The sequence below is a fragment of the Pinus tabuliformis genome, chromosome 1_1 (genome assembly GCF_031772625.1).
Source record: "Pinus tabuliformis cultivar Carrire ecotype Pingquan chromosome 1_1, CPIR1, whole genome shotgun sequence".
Lineage (NCBI taxonomy): Eukaryota > Viridiplantae > Streptophyta > Pinopsida > Pinales > Pinaceae > Pinus > Pinus tabuliformis.
The window spans coordinates 983,039,630-983,060,982 of NC_142297.1; positions in this window are offsets into that span (position 1 = coordinate 983,039,630).

Sequence of the window (21,353 nt, forward strand, 5' to 3'; positions counted from 1 at the left end):
CTCAAAATTGGAGTGTGTGGCTCTTCCTCTTTTGATTCCCATTTTGTAGTAGAGTTTGATTCTTCCTCCTTTAGCTCAAAATCTATATTCTTAGGTTCCTTTGGTAGGAATTCATGTTTAATAACATATTTCACCTCTCTCGACACCACATCTCGGTTGTACACAACCTTCCTTGCTTCTGGATTCCAAAGCTTATAACTTTTAAAACCATCCTTATACCTAATAAATATGCACCTTTCAGATTTAATATCCAACTTGGTTCTTTTCTCATTTGGAACATGTACATATGAATCATAGTCAAATACCCTCAAATATGTAAAAGTTGGTTTCTTACCAGTCCATACCTCATGTGGAGTCTTATCCTCCAACATTGATGAAGGTGATCTGTTAAATAGGTAACATGCAGTATCCACCGCCTCTGCCCATATTTCATGTCCCAACTTGACACCACTGAGCATGCTTCATTTCCTTTCCAACAACGTCCTATTCATTCTTTTTTCAATTCCATTTTGTCGAGGTGTGTATGGAGTAGTCTTCTGTCATGACATTACCACACTTCTTATAGAAATATTCAAATTCCTTCTTGCAGAACTCTCCACCATTAACATTCCTCAACACCTTAATATTCTTCTATGCCTGATTTTCCACTAGAGCCTTAAATTATTTAAACCTATCAAATACTTCATATTTCTTCCTGATTAAATATATCCATGTATTCCTCGAGAAGTCATATACAAATGAGACATATTACACTGACTTCCATGGTGATGGAACTGGCACAAGTCCAAACACATCACTGTGCACAACATTTAATATCCCTTTCGCCCTCTTGGCACCAGAGAGGAAACTCATCAATTTTACTTCCCATATACACAATGCTCACATACATCAAAATATAGAGATAAATTAGACATACCTTCTGCCATACCGTTACCATCTAGTATTCGAAGGCCCTCTTCTCCAATATTTCCAAGTCTTTGATGCCACAACATAGTCTTTTCTCTAGAGACCACTAGATTTTCTGCTCCACTTTCAGGAACCACATAACCATTGCACCCATCATTAACAATGCCACCCAAAATATTGTATAATACAAATGCCCCACATCAATACCAATGCTCCTCTAACCATCTTGAAGGTATCTTTCTCGAACACTATTTTTACACCTGCATCATCCATCTTGCTTACAAAAATTAGATTTTTGGCCAATGTGGGAATATGTAGAACACCAGGAAGTGTTCTAATCCTTCTAGCTAGTAACTTCAACTTGAATTTTCTGTGTCCTATGATTATGAATTCTTTTCATCTCCTAGGAAGACATCACCATCATCATATTTCTCATACTCGCAGAACCAATCCCTATGGGGGGTGAAGTGAAAGGATGGACTTGAGTAAATCAGCCATGCCTCATGATCTACATGTGTACTTGAAGAAGAAGCCAAGTATACATCCCACATTAATCTAAGGTGGTTTTCACCTCTGTAAAAGGAGAATCACTCATTCCCTTTCCTTACTTAGGAGCTTTAGGTCTATAGTCCCTTTTGTAGTGCCCTTCTTTTCCGCGTTTCCAAAATACCTTTACAGATTTTCCTAGAGATTTAAATCTCCCACTTGAGGAATTATTTTTATTTCTGTTCTGGGATCATCCTCTCATACAAAAGGCATCTCCATTCTAGATCTCTATATTTTTCTGTCTCATCTCCTTTGACAACAAGGATGAGACTATTTCATAAAACTTCAACGTAGTTGTATTGCTACCTATTGCAACAATCAGACTATCCCACAATTATGGTAGAGAACACAACGGAATAATGCATTTATATTGATAAGAAATTTTAATATCAAGAAATAACAACTGGATTACCACAATATTAAAGGCATTCAGATGCTCTATCACCGAGTCTCCATCCTTCATCCTCAGGTTATAGAACTTTTCCTGGAGGAACAGTTTGTTCACTAGAGACTTAAATTGATACAAAGTCCCTAACTTATCCCACAAATCCTTTACTATAGCTTCCCCTAATACATTCAACAATATTGAATTTTAGAGACACAATTGTATTGTGCTCTTCGCTTTCCGATCTAAATTCGCCCACTCCTCTACCAACATTCCTGTTGATGCCATACTTGGATCTATAGCGATCTAGTGATCTCTATCTATCAAAATATCCTTCATCTTGAGCTTCTACAACTCAAAACTCTGTCCATTGAATTTATCGATCTTTATCTTTGCACTGTTCCCCATCTTCTTTCACTGCAAGAATAGATCCTACAGATCTCCAATTGTAATAGGGTCTACCATAGGCCTGAGAAAAACCCCTTAGCAACAAAGGCATCCCCTTGAAGTCGAAACAAATTTGATACCAAATGAAGGTTTTAACTGTAACACCCTCCTCCCACATCTACCCAAGTAACCAACCAACTAGGGTAAGCATGTAATGAGAGGCTACTATGATGGGATTCAACCTCCTATGTGACCTCAAGGAAGTGGAATTGATAGAAACACAACATACAGACCTTCCACACCAGCATGAGGACTCCACGGGGGCTTCAATCAATAAACCTATGGCATGTCACATGCGTTCGTGGCATACTAAAAATACCCCTAATTTGACGAGATATTGAAAAATACCCCTAAAAATCACATTATTTAACCCCCTATGAATACAAACCCAATATACCTTCCCAATGAAAAAGAACGCTACTTTCACTAGATATTGTAGGTATCCATTTTTTCATTAACATTTTTTATACCTCTTGATAGTTTTTCATTAACTTTGAGCTCCATTTTTTATACCTCCTAATAAAAAAACCCTTTACCCACTATATATCCCCCAATATATTATGTCATTTTTCCCTCAATAAATATCCCCCAATATGAACCCACGTGCTATGGTATTGCTCATGTAGTGAAGTCCCCTGTAGGACTCCCAGGAACCACCCTAACCTTTCCGATAATCAACCCCTAGGTCCCACTGAGTTTTTAGACCAATTAACCCTCATACTCTCTCATGATATGGGAATGCTTGCATCCAAACGACTCTTGACGCTCCCACAACATGGCATGCTAGCGTCTAGGGAATACTTTTCTAAGTGCTGTGCCAACGTCCCCAAGATTTGAGCCACCTTTTTAGGCCCAAAGCCCCATTCACTGCCGAGAATTAAATGAAACCTTTAGAACAAAAATATAACAAGGTAATGATGATACAAATGAAATTCCTTGAACAAGGGCTTGATTGGACCCCTACTAGCCATGACATGGATTTCATCAAACATATCACAAATATGTAATCTACAGGTGTAAACAACATATTTAAGAATAGGGGTTTCATACTTATCGAGAATAGCTAAGAAGCATATTTCCCTTATATCATTAGCTTCATTATCATTCATATGGGCATAGATACATTATTCATTCATTTGCAAATCAAAACATGAGGAGAGCCATACATCATCACTATCATAATTCATGCTTATAACCATCATAATAACAACAGAAAAATCAAGGATACATCAGCCATAAAATCCACATATAAACCAATACATCTATGCATAAGATATCAAGGAGAGAACCTCTTATTAATGGATGCAAAATCCAACCCGGGATGGGACTACCATGTTCCACTCGACCATAGAATGGCTGAGACAAATCTCTCTTCAGCCATTCACCCCCATGCCATATTCCAGGCATGAATGTGGGACTCAAACCAAAAGAACAGACCAGGGTATCCTGAGACTAAACCACCTCGCCCCCGTCAATAGAAATCATGCTTTATTGTAATCCATTCCGGATCACTAGGCCAACACAATAAGCATGTGATAATAGGAATTACCATGATCTCCTCTAGCTCACTAGGCCAAAACAAGCATGGATGCCACCAGATTTCTCCACCTACACCATGAGGAATTTTCTTGTCTCCTAGTCTCTTAGGATTTACCACAATCCACAGTCTGATCCAAAGATCACTAGGCCCTAAATCGAGACACCACCCTCTAGGCTTTACCATATATCCCGCTATTCACTAACAAGGATTCCTAGGCCTAATAAAGGGAAAACACCTCTTGGATTTACTGTATATCTTGAGATTCAATGGCAAGGATTCCTAGGCCCATCAAGGAAACACAAAATCCAACTTTAGCGCAACCCACAATTTGGTCCAGGGGCCACTAGGCCATGTGTTATAACATTCATATATCCACCTCACTCAGCTTCAAATCCATTCGGTAATCCATGATGGGTGTGGAGCCTGATTATCTTCTATATTCAAATGTATCGCCACATAAGACCCCAGTTCGAAATGGGGGCGACAACTCCGCCCGTAAAATATTCGCTGCAGGGGGGGTCCAGGGGGGGCGGCTGCGACCTTTGAGATCCCCCCCCTGGCGGGGGGTTTCGAGGGCAGCGCCCCCGAAGCTAAAAACAACTATAAAATTGCCTTGTAAAAGTATAGTAATTTCTAGTCAATTTGGGCCGTTCATTAGGTGGATGATCTGACGGTAGAACTTATGTTTAGTTTAGGGTTTTCTGCCCTAGAAGGCAACCCCTCTCTTTATATGAGGGTATTGTATTTGAGGCTATATGATATATGTGTATTATGTGTGAGCAAGAAATAGAGAGGTGAGACTGTGAGAGAAAACAGAAGATATTACAACGGATTTTCTGTAGGTTGTGTCTCTTCATTTTTCCGGATAATAGAAAGGAAGGACTGGCTGTTCGGGGTGGACGTAGCCCAAACTGGGTGAACCACATATATCCGTGTCTCTCTTGTTTTGTGCGTTTTCTGTGTTTATATTTCTACAATATTTTATGTGTTCCATTGCTCTGTAATATATAATTTTATAACAATCCAACTCAACCAAAACATGAGAACCCCATCACACCATGGCTATTTGGAAATGTAAAGGCTAGGCTGAAAACATCGTTACACCTGGAAAAACCCATGCCATAACAACAAAAGAACCACATGCAATACCATGCATGCAAAATCTAGCAAGGAAAAGACACACGCAAATGGATAACTGTAAAGAATCCTGTTATAATTTCTTGATCCTGCTCTTCCTTGCTCGCTCCTTCCTTCCTCTTGCCTTCTTTGCCTTTCGTGATCTAATGCCAAAGTGCTCCAAGAAAACTCTTAGTGTCCAAGAGTAAGAGAGAGAGACAGAGAATTATAGAAATTTCCCTCAGCTTAGATCACAAGTTATCCAACTCTCAATACAATCCCTCTGTTACTCATAGACAGTCAAGGGCTTCTCACAAACCTTTTCCTCTACCCTCCAAGCCTCCTATTTCCTTGCACAGTTTCTCTTGGGGTCCAATGCTGCCACCTATGTGAATTTCACCTCACACAACACTGACCTCTGAAATAACTGCGCAATCTTGAAGGAGATAATTCCTTCTGCATGGATGAGTTTCCTATATAGGAAAAATCCTCCAACTGATAGTACACTGTCCCTTCCTCTGATCTCAACTGGGTCTCTGATTGAACTAACATGCATGAGTTATTTCTCAGAGAATATTCAGTTTTTTGAAGTGTAGCAGTTACATGCATGCATGCATTAACTAACTGAACTCACAATAAGTTCCACAAATTGTTGAAACTAATATAACTAGACTTAACTCAGATAACTGAGCTAACTAGTTACAACTCAAAGTACATCTCATCCTGATCTCCTTAATCAAGGGATAACTTCCTCAATCAATGGAGAAACTATTGCATGTCTTCACATCGACTTCATGTTTGATTTCGTACAACTAATTAACTCAAGATGAATTAATTGATTATTTTACAAACAACTTCTAAGATCAAATTCGAATTTTACTTCTCATTTTTAGTTCAGGGAATAACTAAAAGTGGAATTTACTGTGAAATGCTATTTATAACAATTCTATTTTTAACATTTTTATTTTATCATTCCTTGTTGCTATTTCCAACACTGGTACATGAGATGCTATTTATAGCAATGCTATTTTTAGCATTTCTTGTTGCTATTTCCAACACTCCCTCTCAACAAGAAAGGCATTCAACTTGCACCCGATCCTAAACCTTTGGAATGTTATGCATGCACCACTTCTCCCAAGTGTTGTTGCTCCAACAACTCTAGAAACAAAAAAAATCTCCCAACTGACCTCCTTGTTGGGCTAGAAACATCCTTTGGTGTTGAAGATTCCTCTGCCACTGACAAGTGATCCCTCTGTGACCTCTGAGCTACTACAACACTCCATGCATCTTGCACTGTTGCACACCTATCGGTGCCATCCTTCACTGGTACAACACTCCTGTGCCTCTCGCATTGTTGCAGCCTGCTAGCTCTACGCCGTCTTGGGATTCCTGCACTGTAGCTCTCTCTGTCGCTCCATCCGCATCTGTCTCTACCCACTCAGCCAGTCCTGCTACTCCTCGTCGGGGCTCCCATAGCAAGGTCTAATCAAAGAGGTTGGGTACCTCAATGATCCTGCCCCTATTCCAGCCTTCGTGGGACTGTCACTCCACATCACCCCACCTCCTACTTGGAGGTATGGATGCATGTGATTCCTTTGCTCACTTAGCTCAAAATTTTCCCCTACCAGAGGTCTCTGCATGAGTGGATGCCTCTACTCAGTCTCCTCTCGTCTTCTCTAATTGTGGCTGCTCCACAACCTCCTGAAGCTACTTCACTAATTGTGGCTCTTCCATAATTGTCTGAGACTTCTTTTGGCGTTGCATGTTGAGACGTAATGTACTCTCCCTCTCAACCACCAAGTCTCCAATAGTTGCCTTGCTCCTCAAGGCTTTGCATGCATCTTGAACCTCAAGAGTATACAGGTTCTTAACTCGTGAACCGATCTGCTTCACCTGTCTCGTGGTGACGTGTCTAAGGAAAAACTTTCCCTTACTGAAGAATACATCATAGTCTTTGTCCTCCAGCAACGCGATCTATACCAAGTTTTTCTTCAGTCCTGGCACATAATTTACATCCATCAAGGTAATGCGAGCTCCTGAGACATTATACATTTCATCATTACCCATTGCTATGAGTATCTAGAGGTCTTTTTCCTCCAAGGTACTGAACAAACTCTTATCACCGGTCATGTGGAATGAAGCTCCACTACCAAGAAATCAACCACATCCCACCATGGATGAAACCATGCAAGCGAAGAGGGTGAAATCCAACTCGAACTATGAGGCAAATGCCTCACCTTCAGATCCTTCCTTGGATCCCATCTTGGATTTCTTCAGTGGATAATTTGTAGCAAAATGGCCCACCTCATGACAATGAAAGCATCACACTTTCGATTTGTCAAACTTCTTCCCACCATGGGAAGAACTCCATTTGGGATGAGAATCCTTCTCCTTCCCTTTCTTCGCCTTACTCGCTAAGGCGTAATTTTCTTCATCCTCCTTGGATGAAGAACCATCTCTGGTGCTTCTTCTTATCTCCTCCTGCATCAGAACCGACCAAAGTTGTTCCCAATCTGGAAGTTTCTCTCTTCCATTTACCGCGTCTTAGTAGCTATGTCAGCTCTTAGGAAGACCAAAGAGCGCAAGAATCACCATGTCATCATCAACTGTCGTGATCCCTACACTTCCAAACTCATCCCTGCAGGTGGTGAGATTTTTCAGATATGTAGAGATCGTGTCGCCCTTTTCACACTTGATTTTTCGAAGCTTGTCTTTCAGTGCTAGCTTCCTCTGATCGCTGCTGTTCTGATATAGATATTTCAATGTTTTCCACATCGAAAATGGTGTCTCCTTCCCATGGAGACTCGAGACTATGTGGTCTCAAACACCCTCTAGAAGGATTCTACTTGCTCTAGCCACACATTTCTTCCATTCTACCAATTCTGTAGCATTAGTTGCTGTCGACTTAGGGAATTCTTGATCAATGAAGTCCTTTAGACTGTTATCCTCTAATACTACTTCCATCAATCCTTCTAGGCTATATAATTCAAGCTACCATCAAGGGCATACTCGAGTCTTAAACCATTGAATGCCATTGATGAAATTGAGACGTGATAAGAACTCGATTTCTATATTCAGAAACCTCAAACTTCAAACTTCTCCCTTCTTGTACACTGTTCTCTTCTTTGATCACATTTTCTCTGATACCATGTAGAAATTTCCCACTGTAGATCAACAGATTATGCAATATACTAAAGCAAAATATGAGATCTAATTCTACAACAAACTTGCGGAAGCTTAATCGATTATGAGCAAGATCAAATAGAACACATATAACTGAGAATGAGAAAGCAATCACACATGAACACAGAAGAATACTCTGGGGAAAGCCTCAGCTAAAAACCCCAATCTCTGTATTATCATACAAGTGGAAATATGTCCGGATTACACAAAGCTTTAGCTCACAAGCTATCCAGCTCTCAGTACAATCCCTCTACTGCTCATAGATAGTTAAAGACTTCTCACAAACATTCTCCTCTGTGCTCCAAACCTCCTATTTCCTTTGCAGTTTCTCTTAGGGTCCAATGCTACCACCTGTGTGAATTTCACCTCACACACAACACTAACCTTTGAAATAACTGCACAATCCTGAAGGAGATAATTCCTTCAGCATGGAAGAGTTTCCTATATAGGAAAAATCCTCCAACTAATAGTACACTGTCCCTTCCTCTGATTTCAACTGGGTCTCTAACTGAACCGACATGCATGAGTTATTTATGAGAGAATATTCAGTTATCTGAAGTGTAGCAGTTACATGCATTCATGCATTAACTAACTGAACTCACAATCAGTTCCACAACTCAGATAACTAAGCTCACTAATTACAACTCATCCTGATCTCATTAATCAAGGGATAACTTCCTCAATCAATGGAGAAACTGTTGCATGTCTCCACATAAACTTCATGTTTGATTTCCTACAACTAATTAACTCAAGATTAATTAATTAATTATTTTACAAACAACTGCTAAGATCAAATTCAAATTGTACTTCTCAATTTTAGTTTAGGGACTAACTAAAATTGGAGTCTATCCCGAAATGCTATTTATAACAATGCTATTTTTAGCATTTCTATTTTATCATTCCTTGTTGCTATTTCCAACACTGGTACCTGAGATGCTATTTATAGCAATGCTATTTTTAGCATTTCTCGTTGTTATTTCCAACACTCCCTCTCAACAAGAAAGGCATTCAACTTGAACCTGATCCTAAACCTTTGGAATGTTCTGTATGCAACACTTCTCCCAAGTGTTGTTTTTCTAGCAACTCTAGAAACAAAAAAAAAATTCCCAACGGACCTCCCTATTGGGCTAGAAACACCCTCTGATGCTAAAGCTTCCTCTGCTGCTGATAAGTGCTCCCTTTGTGAACTCTGAGCTTCTGCAACACTCCATGAATCTCGTACCATTGCACACCTCTCTGTGCCATCCTGCACTGGTGCAACACTCCTGTGCCTCTCGCATTATTGGAACCTGCTAGCTCTGCGCTATCTTGGAATTCCCACACTGTAGCTCTCTCTGCCACTCCATCTGCATCTGTCTCTACCTACTTAGCCAGTCCTGTTACTCCTCATCGGGGCTCCCATAGCAAGGTCTTATAAAAAAGGTTGGGTACCTCAATGATCTTGCCCCTATTCCAGCTTTCTTGGGACTGTCACTCCAAATCGTCCCACCTCCTACTTGGAGGTATGGATGCATGTGATCCCTCTGCCCACTTAGCTCGAAATTCCCCCCTACTAGAGGTCTCTTCATGAGTGGATTCCTCCACTCCGTCTCCTCTTGGATTCTCTAGTTGTGGCTGCTCCACAACCTCTTGACGCTGCTTCACCAATTGTGGCTCCTCCATAATTGTCTGAGACTTCTTCTGGTGCTGCATGTTGAGAGGTGATGTACTCTCCCTCTCAACCACCAAGTCTCCAATAGTTTTTTTGCTCCCCAAGGCTTTGCATGCATCTTTAACCTCAAGATCATACTTGTTCTTGACTCATGAATCGATCTGCTTCACCTATCTCGTGGTGATGTCTCTAAGGAAAACCTTTCCCTTACTGAAGACTACATCATAGCCTCTATCCTACAGCATTGTGATCGGTAGCAAGTTTTTTATTCACATCCGTCAAGGTAATGTGAGCTCCATGCTCCCTCTAAAAAACAACTGTGCCTACTCCTGAGACACTATACTTTTCATCATTACCCATCGCTATGAGTATCTGTAAGTATTTCTCCTCCAAGGTACTGAACAAAATATTATTTCCAGTCATGCGGAATGAAGCTCCACTGTCAAGAAACGAACCACATCCCACCATGGATGAAACCATGCAAGCAAAGAGGGTGAAATCCAACTCGAATTGTGAGGCCAATGCCTCACCTTCAGATCCTTCCTTGGATCCCATCTTGGATTTCTTCAGTGGACAATTTGTAGCAAAATGGCCCACCTCATGACAATGAAATCATCGCACTTTTAATTTGTCAAACTTCTTCCCACCATGGGAAGAACTCGATTTTGGATGAGAATCCTTCTCCTTCCCTTTCTTCACCTTACTCGCTAAGGCGAAATTTTCTTCATCCTCCTTGGATGAAGAACCATCTCTTGTGCTTCTTTTTATCTCCTCCTGCATCAGATCCGACCAAAGTTGTTCCCAATCTGGTAGTTTCTCTCTTCCATTTACTGAGTCTTGGTAGCTATGCCAGCTCTTAGGAAGATCGAGGAGCGCAAGACTCACCATGTCATCATCGGCTATCGCGATCCCTACACTTCCAAGCTCATCCCTGTAGGTGGTGAGCTTGTTTAGATATGTAGAGATTGTGTTGCCATTTTCACACTTGATTTTCTGAAGCTTGTCTTTCAGCGCTAGCTTCCTTTGATCGCTACTGTTTTGATATAGATCTTCAATGTTTTCCACATCGAAAACAGTGTCTCCTTCCCATGGAGACTCGAGACTATGTGGGCTCGAACTCCCTCCAGAAGGATTCTCCTTGCTCTAGCCACACATTTCTTCCATTCCACCAATCCTATAGCATTAGCCACTACCGACTTGGGGACTTCTTTATCAATGAAGTCCTTTAGAGAATTATCCTCTAATACTGCTTCCATGCGATCCTTCCAGGCTATATAATTCGAGTTTCTATCAAGGGCATACTGGAGTCTTAAACCGTTGAATTCCATTGGTGAAATTGAGATGTGATAAGAACTCGATTTCTATACTCAGAAACCTCAAACTTTGGACTTCTCTCTTCTTGTATACAGTTTTCTCCTTTGATCACCTTTGCTTTGATACCATGTAGAAATTTCCCACTGTAGATCAACAGATTATGCAATATACTAAAGCAAAATACAAGATCTACTTCCACAAAAAACTTATGGAAGCTTAATCGATTATGAGCAAGATCAAATAGAACACATATAATTGAGAATGAGAAAGCAATCACACATGAAAACATAAGCATACTCTAGGGAAAGCCTCAACTAAAAACCTCGATCTTTGTATTATCATATAAGTGGAAATATGTCTAGATTACACAAAGCTTTAGCTCACAAGCTATCCAGCTCTTAGTACAATCTCTCTGCTACTCATAGATAGGCAAAGGCTTCTCACAAACCTTCTCCTCTTCCCTCCAAGCCTCCTATTTCTTTGCGCAGTTTCTCCTGGGGTCCAATGCTGCCACCTGTGTGAATTTCACCTCACACACAACACTGACCTCTAAAATAATTGCGCAATCATGAAGGATATAATTCCTTCTGCATGGATGAGTTTCCTATATAGGAAAAATCCTCCAACTGATAGTACACTGTCCCTTCCTCTGATCTCAACTAGGTCTCTGACTGTACTGACATGCATGAGTTATTTATGAGAGAATATTCAGCTATTTGAAGTGCAATAGTTACATGCATGCATGCATTAACTAACTGAACTAGCAATCAGTTCGACAAACTGTTGGAACTAATCTAACTAGACTTAACTAAGATAACTGAGCTAACTAATTACAACTCACAGTACAAATCATCCCGATCTCCTTAATCAAGGGATAACTTCCTCAATCAATGGAGAAACTTTTGTATGGCTTCACATAGACTTCATGTTTGATTTCCTACAACTAATTAACTCAAGATGAATTAATTAATTATTTTACAAAAGGCTGCTAAGATCAAATTTGAATTTTACTTTTCAATTTTAATTCAGGGACTAACTAAAATTGGAATCTATCCCGAAATTCTATTTATAACAATGCTATTTTTAACATTTCTATTTTATCATTCCTTGTTGCTATTTCCAACATTGGTACCTGAGATGCTATTTATAGCAATGCTATTTTTAGCATTTCTTGTTGCTATTTCCAACAAGAATAATGAGAGAGCTCCAAAACTGAACTAACAAAAGGTACCAAGTGATCCTCAGAAGCCTTTTTATCAATTATGCCTCTATTTTCCTCATTTTCCATTATTTTCCTTCATTTTTCTCCTCACATGCAAGTTGTGACCTTTCACCTTCCTTTTCTCCTAATTTCCATTATTTTCATAAATAAATGTGCCAAAAATGCCATTTTTCCTTTCCAAAGCGTTAGCCATTGCCTTTGCCAATTTCCTTAGCCATATTAAACCAAATTAACAACCACACTAAAATGCCTTGCCCAACATTCAACATGGAATAAGTGTCCCATCAACTGTGGTTATTCTTTTTGCATTTATTAACTTTTATTACATGGAACTTTCACCAGGGCTATTACAGAACCCCCCCCCCCCCCCTTGGGGGACACCGACTTCAGTGTTCAACCACACCTATACCTTAGTAGAATTGCTAAAAATAAAACATACTACCTATGGAGATTTATAACATAGATCGATGCAGTATTTACAATGATCACCCTGCTGAAAAACAAACCAACATGACAACATAACAACTATAATGATATGACACCCATACCACTTATTGGAGATTTATAACATAGCTCATGGAGGTATTTACATCTATATACCTATGTACATATATCAAAACATCACCCAAAACATATGCCAAAACATATACCAAACATCATACCAAAACTTATTTGCATCAACCGGAAAACAATGAAGGATACATACTCCACCTCTGATCCTCCATCTCCCATGTAGCTTCATTAAGCCCAAAGTGCTTCCATTTTACTTTAACCTGCTTGATTTCTCGGTTCTAGAGCATCAACACCTTTTTATGCAATATACAGTGAGGCTTCGACTAGAATTTTCCATCTGGCTCCACCTGCAGTACAGAAGAGTCAATCACATGATCAACATCTTTAACATACTTCTTAAGCATTGACACATGGAAAACATCATGGAATTTCACTGTCATAGGCAGTGCAAGTCGATAGGCTACTAGCCCAATCCTCTAAATAATTCAGTAAGGTCCAAAAAAGCAAGGTTCCAAGTTGGCACATGATCCAATCCACAAGCAGCTCTTCTTCGGTTTGATGTGCAAGTACACCAATTCCCCAACTTGGAACTCCTTGAACAACCTGTTCCTATCTGCATAGCTCTTCAGCCTATCCTATGCTTCTTTCAAATTCCTCTTGATTACCTACATTTCTTGTTCCATATCTGCCAACATGTCCGGTCCAATCAACACCATGTTAACTGGATCAATCCAACTGATGGAAGTATTACAACTTTTCCCATACAATGCCTCAAATGACCTCATCTTCAAACATTCCTTATATCCATTGTTGTAAGTGAACTCTACCATTGGAATATACTCTTCCCACTTTCACTGCTGATGCATCACATACATCCTCAACATGTCCTCCAATATCCTGTTGACTCTCTAAGTGTATCCATCTATCTGCGGATGATAAGTTGTACTGAAGGCCAAATCTGTGTCCAAGCCTGCAAAAAATTCCTTCAAAAGCTTGGAAGTGAAATTCACATTCCTATCTGACATAATCTCCTTCGAGAGTCCATGCAATCTAACCACATCTCTAAAGAACACCTATGGTACATATTCAACTTGCCCACAACAACCATGATGGAATAATGTTGTCTCATTGTCCTTGAAAAACCTGTAATAAAGTCCATGGAAATGGCCTCCCATTTCCACTCTGGAATTGCAATTAGCTGTATAATTCCACCTAGGTACATACACTTTTCCTTTACCCGCTGAAAATCAAAACACCTAGCCATAAACCTTGCTACATCCTTATTCAGATTCGGCCAATAATAAAATATCTTCACTACGACCAGTGTCTTCTGATAACCTAGGTGACCTGAATAAGGTTTCGCATGAAATTCCGTCAAGATCACCTTCTTGAGCTCACTACTATCTAGCACATATATCCTATCCCTAAATATAACCAATCCATCTTCCGTGAGACAATAGTCCATATCCTGTGCACCTGCACCTGTACCTGTACCACTACATGTACCTATACTTGTACTCTACTACAACATGTGCATAATATCCTTATACCTGACATCTTGTTGACCTTCCTGCAAGATCCTATCTTGTAGATCTGTCCATAGGAACACATAACTGCTATATGATTTACCTGTACCCACCTTCTAAGAGCATCAATGACCATATTCTATTTTCCTTTGATGTATTTAATCTCAAAATTGGACTCACTGAGTGTGGGAAACCATATAGCCTGCCTAACATTCAGATTCATCTAGTCAAACAAGTATCTCAACCCACTATGATCACTTATTAGTACAAACCTCTTGCCAAGAAGATAATGCCTCCACATATTTAATGCATGTATGATCGCTGCTAGCTCAGGATCATGCGTCAGATAGTTTTGCTCATGTTCATTTAGTTTCTATGACTCATAACACACTACTTGTCCTTCCTGCATAAGCACTCCAACAAGTCCTCTCTTGCAAGAATTTGTACATACTACAAATTCTTTCTCTTGATCTGCATATTTAACACTGGAGCATTTGTCAACAATTGCTTAAGCTACTCAAAATTGTCCTCAAACTCGTTTGTCCATTCAAACTTCTTACCTTTCCTCTCATCCAAATTCCTGGGAGCTGCCCTCTCCATGATGGCTTTTATATTTTCTAGATCCATTGTTATATCATCCTTGGAGAGAACATGCCCCAAGTAATGTACCTCAGTCTGAAGGAAACTGCACTTTTTGAGCTTAGCATACAAATGATTCTCTCTCAACAACCTCAACACTGATGCTAAATTCTCATCATGCTCTTCCTCATTTTTAGAATATACCAATATGTCATCAATGGACACAATAACAAACTTATCCAAATATGAACGCAACACACTATTCATCAAGCACATAAATGTAGCTGGAACATTAGTCAAACCGAACAGAACTACAACAAACTCATAATTCCCATACTTGGTATGGAAAGTTGTATTATAAATGCCCTCCTCTTTGATGCGTACATGGTGGTATCCTGATCTTAAATCAATCTTCGAGAACACTGCTACTGCTTTCAGCTGATAAAAAAAACCATCAACCCTCAGCAATCAATACTTGTTCTTGATGGTCAATTTGTTCAATTTCATGTAGTCAATGCATAATTTGAGAGTACCATCCTTCTTCTTCATAAACAATACCGGTGTGCCCTAAGGTGATACACTTGGCCTAATGTATCCCCTATCCAGCATTTCCTTCAACTTCAACTTCAACTCTACCAACTCAGATGTACTCATCCTATAAGGTGCTTTTGATGTTGGAGCTGCCCCTGGAACCAACTCAATATAAAAGTCTACTTCACTATGAGGTGGAAACGTTGAAATCTCTGCAGGAAACACATCTTGAAACTACTGTAGAACTGGGTACCTGTTAAAAAAATATGCATCCTCCACTTCCTTACCTTTGTCACTAGAGATATGCACTGCAAATAACACACCCTTTTCGGTGACTGTTCTTTTCCTACATAGCTGTCACCATCCTAACTGATGTGGCTTTCTTCTTCGCCTATAAGATTCTTGGTTCCCCATTTCCATCCACACACTCAATTTATTTGTCTTAACAATCCACCTTGGTTCTATGAAGATACAACTAATCCATGCCCAACAACATACTGTATGGTACCAATGGTAATACATTCAAATGTGCTGCGGTAGGCATACCATTAAATCAAATGCACAAGCTCTTACCCAATGATGAGCTCACTTCTTTATACTTGTAGCCAACTGCACTAACCAAGATTCTGCATTCACTTCTTTATTCAAATCACACTTATCCACCAAGTCATGACTAACATAACTATAATTAGATCCAGGGTTAATGAAAATAGAAACAAATTGATCACAAAGATTACCGTCCATCTCAATGATAGATTCCCGATGGTCTACTTGTCTATTATCCAATGCTGCATAGATACGAGGAACACTTTGACCAAAATCACCAACAGTCAGCGCCTCTTGTGCACTATATATCTGAGGCCTACCACCCTTATTTTGTGGAAAATATTTCTTAAGGTGTTCCTTAATGCATGTTCAACACTCCAATCATCCAATACCATCACCTCTATGATGTTGTTGTGATCCATGTCCCTATCTAGCTGCATTGAACTTCTTTTCTAGTGCCACATTTTCTTTCTCTTCTGCATTTTGAGACCTTTTTTTTCCAGCTGCCATTTACCCTTACCTTTATCCTTATCCTTCCCTTTCCATCCTTGCTGAGATTCATTATTATGCTTTGACTATTCATAACAATGCTTCAATTTACTAATAACTTCCTTAAGTGACCGAGGCTCATCATACTCAATCCAATCTCTAAATGCTAATGGAAAACCTTTGAAAATTTGCTGAACTATAGCCTTATCATATTTAAGATACAATACATACCTCAATAGCTCCAAAAACTTAGTCATGTACTCTTCATTTGTCATTGATCCCATATTTAACTCATAGAATTATTTGGCCTTACCATCGTAGTACCTTTTTGACAAGTACTTCTTCCTAAAAAGCCTCTTGAATGCCAACTCAAGTCCTCCATCCTGATGTCTTTGACCTACTTTACATCTTCCCACCAGATATCTGCTTTACTTTCTGGCTAAAGATAACAATTCTGGCCTTTATATTTTTAGTGTACTTATGCAACTCAAATAACTTATTCATTCCAAGTATCCAAGCCTCTGCATCTTAAGTTTTATTCAAGTCTCCATCAAAAGTAGGTGGCTTTGATTTCTTAAACTCATTTGGCAAGTATCCCATATCACTCCTCCTGTAAGGATGATAATGATGATGATCATGATGTTTATCAGAATCAGAACTAGAATAATACCTCTGTCCATCACCTCTCCTATCCAGAGTATCCAACAACCTTCCATCTCTAATTGTGTCATCTCTATCTGACCTGTGACCACCTTGAGACCTACTACCATATGCCCCATTACTTCTATCCTCCTATTCATGGCTGATCTGAAGTGGCCCTTGTCACTGCAATTTTGACAAACTGTAAAGGAGTATTACATTAACCTCGAATTGTTTCTCTTGTGCCTGCATGATTTTGTCATTGTCCGCCTTACAACTCCTTATTTCTTCCTTCACTCTTCTCAATGTGTCTGATAAATCATAAGAGCTCCCAAAAAAATTCTGTTCATCTGAGTCCTAGGAAGAATCTTTGGAGTCTACCATCTTGCTAGTCATTTTGATATCTTTTCTGCAAGGCATACTATGTCAACTAAACCAAATCACATTAAACCAACATACCTTAGCAAAATTTGGGGAGGATATCTCATTTTCAAGATCAACCAATCAACATAGTACATGTATAACATAATCATAACAACATATAGACATGTACACATATGAAACATCACCAAAACATGTACCAAAACACCATAACAAAGCTGCTTTACCTCAACCGGCAAACAAAGAAGGATACATAACTCGCATTTGATCTGCCATCTCCCATGTAGCTTCATTGGACCCAAAGTGCTTCCATTTCACCTTAACCTGCTCGATTTCTCAGTTCCAGAGCATTATCACCTTTCTCTGCAATATACACTGAGGTTCCAGCTGAAATTCTCCATCTGGTTCCACCTTCCATCTAAATGATAGATGCCTAATGGTCTTCTTGTTTGTTATCCAATGCTGCATAAATACGAGGAACACTCTAACCAACACCCCCAACAGTTTGTGCATCCTACGCACTATATATTTTAGGCATACCACCCTGATACTGTGGACAATCTCTCCTATGATGATCCCCTCCACATGTCCAACACCACATGATCTCTTTATTGTTCTCCTCAGATCGATGTCCCTATCCTTTATCAAATGCATTGAACTTCTTAGATGGCGCTACATTCTCTTTATTGCCTGTACCATGAGGTATTTCTTGTTTCTTGTCCCATTTTCCTTTGTTCTTTGCATTACCTTTCTAGTCCAGCTTAATCTCATATTTGCGCTTTGATTGTTCATAGCAATGCATTAGATTTCAAATGGTATCCTATAATGATTTAGGCTCATCGAACTCAATCTTGTCTTTGAATACAACCAATAATCCAATAATCAACCTTTGAATCTTGGCTTTCTATCTTGTGAGTTTTGTCACATACCTGAGTAGCTCCAAGAACTTACTATTATACTCCTCATCTGTCATTGATCCCATCTTTAGCTCATAGAATTATTTTTCTCTGTCATCAAAGTATCTCTACGATAGGTATTTCTTCTTGAATAGCCTCTCAAACTCATTCCAAGTCAAGTCCTCCTCAAGAATACATCTGGCATTTTTCACATCTTCCCGCCAAATGTTTTCTTTACCTTTGAGACCTAATGTAGCTACTTTGGATTTCATTTTCTCTAAATAATCGTGTCACCTAAAGAAATTCCTCATGCCAAAAAACCATGCCTCTACATCCTATGGTTTCTTCATCTCTCCATCGAAATTAGGTGGCTTTGATTTCTTAAAATTGTCTGGCAAGTATCCCCTATAACTCCTCTTGTAAGGTTGATAATGATGATGATCATAGCACGCCTATCTGAACTAGAATAGTACCTGTGTCCATCACCTCTCCTATCTGGAGTGTACAATAATATGCCATCTCTAACCATGTTATCTCTATCTGACCGGTGAACACCATGAGACCTACTACCATATGCCCCATTAGTTTTGTCATCTAGCTCATGGCCATTTTGACATGGTCCCTGTTGCTGCAAATCTGAAAAACTCTAAAGTATCACTTCATTTACCTCTGCTTGTTTCTCCTGTGCCTGTATGATTTTGTCATTGTATTCCTTACAACTCCTTACTTTTTCCTTTAAGCTTCTCAATGTGTCTGCTATATCAGAAGAATTCCCTTGCATGTCAAGCATAAGATTTGTCACTGGCATGGAGGATTTCTTGGATTGACAGTGGATTTGCCTAGTCTTTCCATTTCCTGGATAGCCATGGTGTTGTGGGTTCATTTTATTTGTTTTTTGGTTGGTTTTCATGTTTTCTTATCTTGGGTTGAGTTACTAATTCCTGGAGCCTTGGTTGGACAAACAATCTTGAGCTCGACAATAGCTATGGGTTGACTTACTAGTCCTGGAGCCTTGGTTGGAACAAATGCTCTGGAGCCCATGAAGGCTTTGATAGAGACCCGTCTGGTGATGGTTTGGTGATGTCTGACCATGAGGTGGAATCACTGTTTGATGGGTTGAGGTGGTTGGCCTCTGGAAGTCCTGGATGATTTTGGATTGATGTGTTTTATGAGATCCCACATTCATGCTTGGAATATCGCATGGGGGTGAATGAATGAAGAGAGATTTGGATCAACCATTCTATGGTCAGGTGGAATGTGGAAGTCCCATCCGGGGTTTGGATTTTGCATCATCAATATGATGTTATTTTTCCTTGTATTTCTATGAGTATTATACTGGTTTATATGTGGATCATATGGCAATGATTTCATTGGTATTTATGTTGCTAATATGTTGGTTATGTATATGTTTTATGACAATATCTATGTATGGATCTCATCATGTTCTTACTTGTAAATGAATGAACAATGTATATATGACCTAATGGATGAAATGGTAGGTAATGTGTTGAGGCATCAATGCCTCTTAGTGATTATCAACTAAGTATGAGACCCCTATACTTAGATATGTTATTTAGACCTTTAGATTACATATTTGTGATATGTTTAACGAAATTACTGTCATGGCTAGTAGGGGTGCAGCCAAGATCTTGTTCAAGTATTTGTATTTGTACTATCATTTCCCTATTATCTTATTGTTTTGAAGGTGTCATTCAATTCTGGGTAGTGACCTGGGCTCTGGGTCTGAAAAAGTGGCTGAAATATCAGGGATGTTGGCACAACACTTAGAAAAATATTCCCTGGACACTGTCATGCCTTGTCATGAGAGCGTCCAGAGCCTCCTGGATGCTGGCAAACCTATAGCATCAGAGTGTCTGGGAGTCAAGTCGTCCAAAATCTTAGTGGGACCCAGGGGATGGTTCGCAGAAAGGTTGGGATGGTTCCTGAGGGTCCTAATGCTGATGTTGAAGGTTTGTATGGCATTTTTCCATCAGTTTCACTTCCTTAACTTAACTTAGGAGGTTGAATCATATCATAGTGGCATCTCCTAACATGTTTACCTCAGTTGGAAGGTTACTTGGGTAGATGTGGGAGGAGGGTGTTACAGAGTGGTATCAGAGCATGGTTCACCCCTCGAACTAGATGTGCTATGTGTGTTGTTCATGCATTCATGTCAGTTTTATGTGTGTCCCTTATTCTTTTATTTCATGTTCTTGTTGCATTTGCATGGTGTTGATCATGGTTGTAGTGATGTTGCCATGTGGAAGTTGATGGCGTTGCTGTGGGATGCATCGTCATGAGTGTATGATTGGTAACATGTCATTATATGTCGCTTACATTTATCATTATTGTATGCTTAGTTACATTCTTATATGCTTCATTACATGTATCATTCTTGTAGGCTTGGTTACAAGCATTTTTCATTTATGCTTGATTATATGTGTTTATGTGTGTGTGTTGTTCGCATATGTGCTGGTGTATTGTCTAAATTTATGGTTGCGCATTTTCCATGTACATTGGAATGTTTGATGTCGTCATGCATGAGGTCATGGTATGTGTGGTTGACATGGTCATGCATTGATGACTGGACCCTCACTAGAATGATGGTTTTATTGTTATATGCTTATGTGCTATGTTCTATATGCTGTCATGATTATGTTATACATGTATCACGCTGAACTGTTGATCTTGTAGACAAGATATCCTCCTCGAAACTATGCTAAGGTACGTTGGTTTATTGTGATTTTATTTAGCTAACATGATATACCTTGTAGGAAGAATAACAAAGATGACTAACAAGACGGTAGACTACAGTTCCTAAGACTCTCCTTATGGATCAGATGAGAAACATGGTTTTGGGCATTCTTCTGTTCTAGAAAACACATTAGGAAGCTTAAAGACAAAAAACAAGGAGTTGTAAGGTAGCCAATGACAGAATCATAC